Source organism: Microtus ochrogaster, chromosome 17, assembly GCF_000317375.1.
Source record: "Microtus ochrogaster isolate Prairie Vole_2 chromosome 17, MicOch1.0, whole genome shotgun sequence".
Classification (NCBI taxonomy): domain Eukaryota; kingdom Metazoa; phylum Chordata; class Mammalia; order Rodentia; family Cricetidae; genus Microtus; species Microtus ochrogaster.
Window position 1 is genome coordinate 17,733,471 of NC_022019.1, and position 9,540 is coordinate 17,743,010.

General features: G+C 40.4%; 1 pseudogene; it reads right to left on the reverse strand.

The window, feature by feature from the left end:
• Nucleotides 1-2,865: 2,865 nt before the first annotated feature.
• Nucleotides 2,866-9,540, reverse strand: part of LOC101994498 — a 58,588-nt pseudogene continuing 51,913 nt past the window's right edge.

The following is a 9,540-nucleotide window of genomic DNA, read 5'->3' on the forward strand; positions in this document are numbered from 1 at the left end:
AGGCTATACAAGAGACAGATAGACAGATACACACACACACACACACACACACACACACACGCACACACACACAGTGAAAGTAATTTAAAGAGAAAGATGGAAAAACTATTCCATACAAATAACTTAAAGAGATCTGGGGTAACTACATTTCTATCAAATAGATTATAAGTCTAGTGGGATGATAAAGAAGGAATGAAATAAGAATGAATGTTTCTTAAATTTTTAATATTAATTGAAATTTCCAATCCAATCAGTTTTTCTTCCCTTTTCTTCTCCCAGTCCTTCTATACTACAGATCCTCTCCCCGCTTCTCTTTAGAAAAGAGCAGGCCTCCCATTATATCAGCCAGCCATAGCACATCAAGTTGCAGTAAGACTACGGATCTCCTCTCTTATTAAGACTTGGAAAGGTAATTCAGTAGGAGGAAAGGGTCCCCCAAACAGGTAAAAAGAGTTAGAAGCAGCTCCTGCTTCAGCTGTTAGGAGTCCCACAAGAAGACCAAACTACACAATTACATATATGTGCAGAGGGCCAAGGTTAGGCCCATGCACGCTCCCTGGTTGGTGGTTCAGTCCTTGTGAGCCCCTGCGAGCCAAGGTAAATTGATTCTGTGGGTTTTCTTGTATTGTCTTGGCTCTTTTGGCTCCCATAATCCTCCCTCCCCCCTATTCCACAGGGTTCCATGAGGTTCACCTAATGTTTGGCTGTGGGTCTCTGCATCTGTTTCCACCAGTTGCTAGGTGAAGCCTCTCTGACAATTTGGCTATCCAACAGTCTAGGAATGTATCAGAATATCACTAGGAATCATTTCATTGACTTTTTTTTTTCAGTCATGTTTGGTTCTAGCCCAGGTCTCTGTGCTGCCCAGTGCCCCGCTGGCAGTTTCAGGAGTGGGCTCCCTTTCATGGTACGTATTTCAAGCTGGAGCAGTCATCAGTTGCCCACTCCCATGATTTCTGTGCTACGTTTACCCCAGAATATCTTGTAGGCAGGGGAAATTGTAGGTCAAAGGTTATGTGGCTGGGTTAGGGTCCCAAACCCTTCGCTGCAAGTCTTGTCTGGTTAGGATCCATATCCCCCATTGCTAATAATCTTAGCCAGGGTCCCCTCATAGATTCCTGGGAGTTTTCATTGCACTAGGTTTCTAGCTCACGCCAGAGATACACCTGATTCCAGTTGTGTTTCTTAATACTCCCTTCTCTGTTCCTCAGCTCACCTGATCTCTCCTATTCCCAGGCCCATACCCTTATTCAGATCCCTCTCCCATTCACCTATAATATCTATTCTATGTCCCCTTCACGGTGAGATTCATATGTCTCTCCTTGAGCCTTCCTTGTTACTTAGCATCTTTGGGTCTGTGGACTGTAGCATTGTTATCCTTTACTGTACAGCTAATATCCCCCTATCAGAGAGCACATACCATGTTTGCCTTTCTGGGTCTTGGGGTACTTTGGGATCACCATGTCTAGTTCGGTCCATTTGCTGGCAAATTTCGTGATGCCATTGTTTTTAACAGCTGACTAATACTCCTTTGTGTAAATGTACCACATTGTGTTTACCTATTCTCCAGTTGATAGACATCTGGGTTGTTTCTAGTTTCTAGCTATTACGAAAAAGCTGCTATGAACATAGTTGAGAAGTGTCTTTGTATGGTAGAGTGCTCTTTGGGTATATACCCAGGAGTGGTATAGCTGTGTCTTTAGGTGGGTCAATTCCTAATTTTCTGAGAAACTGCCATATTGTTTTCCAACGTAGCTGTACAAGTATACCCTTCCACCATTACTGGAGAAGTGTTTCCGTTGATCCACATTCTTTCCAGCAAGAATGAAAGATTTAATATTACAAGATCATGTTACCCAATACGCATTTATACACCGAGTATCAGGATGTGAAGAAACCAGGACTATCCAGAGAGCATTAAATGTTACAACTGCAGACAGAAAACACTACAGCAGTTTCTCAAGGGGTTAGTCTCATGAAACTACCATCCTACACAGAACTGTTATTCAGCAAATATTCCAGAGAACTTAACTTAGATGCTCACAGATAGTTATATACTAATCTTAAAAGCAATATTTTTCATAATAGCTAAGAAGCAGAACTAGTCCAAGAACCTATCAATAAAGGTACTATACAGGTGATTTTAAGCCTTTTAAAGAAAGAAAATTTGATAGACACTACATGGATGTTTCTTGGAAAAAAAAAACACTAAATAAAATACGCCTGAGACAGAAAAACATACATTTGCATGGGCATGGAGTTGTGTGTGCAGGGGGGGGGGAGGGGGCTGCAAAGCTTAGGTATTGGGTAGAGAATTTTGGCTGTACATGATAAATGAACATGTTCAGCAGGTAGATAGTAGTGATGGTTACCCAACATTGTAAATATTAATGCTACCAAATTATTCACTTGTGAATGGTTAAAATGATACATTGTAGGCTATGTATATTTTATCACAATGAAAAATTCTCTGGGGATCTGCAATAGGAGAAATTGCCCAGTAGTATAAGCACAGCACTCATGACAAGGGGAAACGAAAGCCTGCTGGGGTTTGAGGAAGAGTTATGCTACTACAAAATGCAAGTCTCCCTTACAATTCCTATCCAGGTTTTGGCAGGATGTGTATGAAAACACAGCGCCTTAATGTGAATCCATCCACAACAGGGTTACTGCACTGAGGACTGGAATATCGAGGGAAAAGACAATCCTATGAAGCCATTGGGTTTTTATTTTGAATTGAAGAATGCCTCTCACCTCTGTCTATTCACTACTGTGTCTACAGCGTTCAGTACAGTATTTGTACCGCAGGAAGAAACGATTGACACATCTGGAGAGACATCTTGCTGTAAGTGTGAGAGTCTGAGCTCAATCCACCAGTGCACACGTAAAGACAACTGGCATTGCTGTGTAATCTGTGATACCGGCATTGAATGTGCAGGGGTAGAGACTGGCAACATAGACACAGGTAGATTTCAAAAGTTCAATAGGCCACTTAGCCAGAATGATGAGCGTCCAATTCATTGAGAGTACCTGTCTCAAGAAAAGGCTGAGAGTTTTAGAAAAAGGTATTTGATATTCTACCCTGGCCTCTTCACATACATAGACATGTCCACCCACATATATGCACGCAACACCACACACTCCACAAACACAAAGTAATTGTTCACACTGACTTCATAATGACAATCACTGTCTATCATAGTATACTTAAGTCCACGTTGGTCAAGTGTGATTCTCTCAGGTGTGTGTGTGTGTGTGTGTATGTATGTATGTACATATATTTATTTAAGATGTATATGTGTACACACATATATAAATATATAAATACATAAAAGAAATCTCCTATCTCCGGTGTGACTTAAAATTTTTCCTAGATAAAACATTAGGGTGAACCACTCTGGCAGATGTCAGAATTGATGGGTTAAAATCAATAGCAACTGGACTTTGGTCCTTATGTAAGTAACATCAGTACTCACTTGTCAATTTCTACTTGCATTAATCTGTCACGTGATCCTTTCATACATTTAAGCTTTAATAATTTTGTTTTAGCTTCGATTGAAATAAATCTTTAAACAGCATTTAAACAAAGGTATTCATCTGTGATCGTACCTGTGTGTAGTATTTATGCGATAATAATAAGTATTAAAGATCCTGGAGGAGAGAAGAGGGCTATAGGAAAGATCCTGTGATGAGTAAGTATAACTCTGCTCTTAGAACTGAAGTCCATCTCGGTGATGAGGATTGCACAGTTTATCAATATAACATTACCATTATTCCTGTTTTATCTTTATGTTGTGAGCTTTAAGGGGAAAACATTCTAAACTAAATTCAGAATGCGGCAGGCTCCTATATACACAGAAGGCACAGTAGGTGAGTTCATCCAAACAAGCTCATACATTGACAAGCTGACACGTACAAATACAGATAGCATCTAAACAGGGCAATACAGGGAAAGCCATGTCAAAGCTGCTAAATTATTCATTTGCTGTTCTGCAGACTGAACACTATCAGGTAATGATCTGTAATTATTAATAAATAATTTAAATTTTAATAGCTCTGAAATGAAATGCTTAATTGCATCACAACATAATTAATGAAATTTGCTGCAAACTTTAAAATGAAAATTTCTTTCCTGCAATCATTCTTGTTAATACTTTTTTTTTGCCCTAGATGATGGGAACTTAAGGTATAAATAAAATGACCAAATATTGTGGAATGTGTCTATGTGCTTATATGTGTGTTGTGGTGTGAAAACTTTGGCATGGTGTGTATATGTGGCAGAGGGGAGTTTGCTCTGCAACTTTTGCTATTCAAAGTATTGTAGAAAGTAATGGAATGGGCTTGGCCAACTCATCTCTGACAATAAACCTGGCTGAGACTTCCTTCATGTGATACAATACTGTGTTCAGTAAATACATGTGTGAATTCATGCTGAGAAGACACAAAAGGGAGGAAGGTTATAAACATTCAGGAATATCATACATTACTAAAATAGTTTGTTTTTTTTTTTTTGATTCTTTGGAATTCATTGCCTCCGTAGGCAATAGTTTCAATAGGATGCAAAATATATTCAGGTCTGTAAACTCATTGATAAAACTGGAAATGGCAAAAACCAGGGTCACAAGACTAAGTCAAATACATTAGTTACCTTTCTTGTTGCTGTGACAGAATCCATGACACAAGAAACTTTAGGGTATGGGGGTTTATTTGGGCTCCCAAGTTTATGGACACAGCCTATCATGGTAGAGAAGGCAGAACAGCTAGGACAGCTCTGTCCTTAATGAAAGGTGTACAGGAGACAGAAATTCCCCCTACTTTGGTAGATGCAGAACATGACTTTCAAGGCTCGTCCTCCATGATCCATTTCTGCCAGACAGACTTCATGATTAAAGGGTTCCACAATATTTCAACACTGTGTCATTAGTTGGTGACAAATAATTTAAACATGTAGTAGGGGTATTTCAGATTCAAACCCTGATATATGAAGTACTTTTCATTATACCCATAGATCAATGCTCTCTCAAGCCTCATCAGAGAAGATTCTATTTATAGTAGATGGAAGTTAATACAATGACCCACAACTGGCCAAGGTGTAGAAAATAAGAAATCGCCTAACACTCAGCTCAGCAATAAATGGAATATATGTACCATTTATCCCTAAGCTTCAGGGATCATTGCAAAATAATAAAAAAGTTGTAAAAGCTACAGGCAATGGATTATTATAAGGAAATACCTTACAGCCACAGCAGGAGATCTACATAAAAAATTCACAGTGATTATAACAGCATGCATAAGACTTGGGCAAGCCCAACCCAGAACAAATCCCAGAATGTAGAGAGGATGTGGTCACACAATCCTATCCCTAATCCTGGAGTGACTGGCAACTGTTAAATTTCTTCACGTTTTTTCTTCCTTTCTTTCTTTCTTTTTTTATTTATTTATTTTTGGTTTTTCGAGACACGGTTTCTCTGTGGCTTTGGAGCCTGTCCTGGAACTAGCTCTGTAGACCAGGCTGGTCTCGAACTCACAGAGATCCACCTGCCTCTGCTTCCCGAGTGCTGGGATTAAAGGCGTGCACCACCATCGCCCAGCTTAAAAAAAAAAGAAAATATAAACTTGGGTAGATAGGAAAGGTGGGTGGACCTGGGAAGAGTTGCAGGGTGGTGGTGGTGGTATGTGGATATAACGAAAACCCAATGTAAGAAAGAACCAGTGCTCGAAGAACTAAATAAAAATACAAAACTCAAAGTGAAGCTTTGTGAATCTCAGTACTCCTTGGGGCCAGCAAGTCCTCTGGTCCATTAGATTTGTCATAATAGGTCCCATTGTGAGGTAGGAACTCTGAATATGCTCATTGTCTCTGGGATTACAGACCTTCTCAACCTTCCTTTGAGAGTTCAGGCTCCCTTGGTTACTATATGGACCCAGCGCACACAGGATCAAGGTCTACTCAAGCTTGGAAAGAGGCCTAGTGTAGAACAGTAGGATGGGCTAGGATAGAGTGTGGCACTCATGGATTATTGGGTGGGGAGAGAAACAGAGGTGTCCAATCACAGAGAGAGCAAGGGCACAATGGATAGTGATGAAGTAAAGATGGAACAATAATAAGATAGTGATGAAGTAAAGATGGAATAAGAGAGATGTGCTACTTAAACCTACTAGGGTCTGTGTTAGGTGAGGCTCAATTTAATGTATAGACACAATTCAACGTATAGAATTGTGAAAGAATTGATGTGCTATCATTAATCTTATTCACAAAAAAAGGAAACTAAGGCATAAGGCATTTAAATAATTTGTTCTGGGACATCTATGTGGACTGCACTGGAAAGAAGACATGAATTTAAGATAGGAAACATCACCAGTTCTGCCTCCTTTGACTTCTGAGATGTATAGCCCTATATTTACCAACAAAGGAGTAGAAGTGAACATTTGAAATTCTAAGAAACATTTCCAAGGCCAAATGCTGCTGCTCAACTTTACCAACAAGTATCTTAGCCTCAGTTATTCATTCTGTTAGTCTTATTCTCCAACCATATTCTTCCCAAGAAGACTATACCTACCTATCACACACCTCCAGGTTTGGGTTAGCTGAGCCTTGCATCAGCTGATGGGATGTGAGTGGGTATGGCTTGGATAGAGGAATAAGAGATGCTTCTGTGGCTGGGTTTACTGGCTGCACTGTCTTTTCCTAGAGTGGATCCTTGCGGGTGGGGCAAATGGTCGATGTCTGAAAGAAGTACCAGCCAGATAGAGTAGCCTGGAGCAATCCTTTCCCTGCAGCCAGAGTCAAGTGCAATGCAGACTGAGCTCTGGTGGCTTTTGGGTCTGCAGCTGAAGCAGAGGTACCAGCTGATCCACTGACCAGTGAGCGTGGGAACACCAGTTTACTGTTGTTTGCCACCAAGATTGCCTGGTTGTCACGTAGCATTTTCGTGACAACAGCTGACAAGTACCACTCTACTATCCCACCTTCAGGCATTCTGGGAAATGGACACTAAATTCTTTTAATATCACTTAGAGTGTTGTGTGATTGTAGCTTCACAGGTTCTCAGATGCTTAATCCAAGCAGATGGTTTCCCCCAGGCACTGTAGCACACAAATTCTGGATCAGTTTCAGCACAGCTGTGATGTAAATCCATCTTTTGGACTCATAACTTCAGAGTTCAGCCACTGAAGTAGAAGACCCATTAAATATGAATGAGCCTCTCTCTGAGTCCCCTATAAAAATTCTGCAATGGCTGGAAGCAGTGGCCTCTGCCTTCAGGGCCATTCATTCTGCCTCTGCGTTGCTTACCATGGTTTCCTTGAGTTATTATTTCACTGATAACCTGACTTGGGTTTCAAGCCATTACTCCAATTCCTCATATAGCTCAGAAATATACATAATTTAATTTGAGAGGACTGTCCAATGATTCGTTTAGAGGTAACTTCCATATTACTTTTCCTCAGTACCATTGGAGACAGTTTGGTCTTAGGCACGATTTCTTGCCTGTGTGACTGATTCTGGTTGGGACTTTCCTCCATCTAGGTAAGAAGATAAAATACAAGCAAAGAGAAATCCCAGTACGTATTCAGTTTCTTTGCAGACTATGAAGACTACACAGTGAATCTTACAGACTTGATCTGATCTAAAGCATTGAGTGCCAGACAGCAAGGGTTTAACACAGGTTTAGCACAAGCCAGATATTGTGTAAGAGCTGTCATAATGGGAAGCTTGCAAAAACTGCGAGTGGAAGAGGCTAGGTTTGCAGCCCAGCAGATGGAAGAGGCTAGGAAAGAATGCTACCTAGGAAAGAGCACTAGGGGCTCTGCCTGTTCCCTAGCGACCTGGTGAGCTGAGACTGGTCTGGCCAAGGCAGAAGAGTGAAACCACGGTGTGGTGGTAAGGATGGTCTATTTTCAGGCTGCCTACTTCACCCATGCTGCTGCCAGAGGTTGGTATGGACAAGTCAGACTGTCTCAAGTGGTGCCTGCCTGTCCCATCTGGTCACATCCAGTCTCAATATCCCCATTGCTTTCATTACGACCAGGATTATTTTCTCACATTCCCATTCCCTTTTATATTGATATTTATAATGCAATGTTCAATCATTTTAATTCGAGCTTTTAGTGCTAAAAGGTAAAGGGGCTATTGGATTTCTCTTCCTATGTAGCAGTCTGAAGCAATTTCCCTTCCCTTTCTTCCCATTCATCAATAAATTATTACTACTGTTATTCTAATGAAAAGAAAAAATGTGATGTGGGTCCAGGATTATATCTAATTTAAGATGGGCTGTTGGCATGTGGCATACATTACAAGAGGGTTTACTTACTTACTATCTCTCGTTTCTATTAAATAAGCTACTGAAAGGAAGATGAGATTTTTCTAGAAAATTCTAAGAATGGATGGGTTTAGAATTCATTCCTCTGTCATTCTTGAAAATGTGAGTTCAACTAATGTAGCCATTGTTTCCCAGACCCTATTATATTGCAATTATTTACACAAACATAAAATCCTTTAGTTGGCCTGTCAGACTGATCTCTTAAAAGTTCTGATCCAAACACCTGTTTCAAAATAAGGAAGTAAGAAGGGCTGTTTGGTGATGAGGAGTCTAGAGCCATATTCCACAAGGACTCCATCTTTGTTGGTGGAATGGGGGTTAATGGTGGCTGTCAAGTTGATTAGGTTAATAAAATTGCACTTCTGTGTCTGTCTTAGGGAGTTTCCAGAAATAAAAATGAAGGCTGTGATCTGCTCAGTGGTTTAATATATTGATGGATTCATACAATGAAAGAGTGATTGGAAGGTGAAAGAGATGAGGGCTAGTTGTAATAAGTTGGTTGTTGTAATAGGAGTGGCGGGGGGTATTTCTTAAGTGTTTTGTATCTGTGTTGGTCCTTTCTTATATGTTCTTCTTTCTGCTTCTTCGCTGTCTTGAGTTAAACTATTCTATTCCACCATATACGTGCTTCCATGATGAACTGATAACTCCAAAAACATGACCTAAACCAAGTCTGTCATCCTTGAAGTTGTTCCTGTCAGATACCTGTTCACTGAGATAACAATAACTAATGATGGAGAATGCCTCGTGGGGAAGGAAAATGATGCTTAGGAGCTTGAGATAAAGCAGGCAGGAAGCCTCAGTTTCTTCCTTCCTTCCTTCCTTCCTTCCTTCCTTTCTCTCTTTTCTTTCTTTTCTTCCTTCTGTCCATCTGTCTTCTTTCTTTTCTTCTTTTTTAATTGATTTTTATTGAGCTCTACATTTTTCTCTGCTCCCCTCCCTGCCTCTCCCCTCTGCCCTCAACCCTACCCCAAGGTCCCCATGCTCTGGATTTACTCAGGAGATCTTGTCTTTTTTTACTTCCCATGTAGATTTGATCTATGTAAGTCTCTCTTAGTGTCCTCATTGTTATTTAAGTTCTCTGGGATTGTGCTTTGTAGACTGGTTTTCTTTGCTTTGTGTTTAAAAACCCACCTATGCTTCCGTGCTCCCTTATCCAACCTTCCTTTATCCCAATCCTCCTTTTTCCACAATTCTTAGATAAGGGAGCCACCTTAGG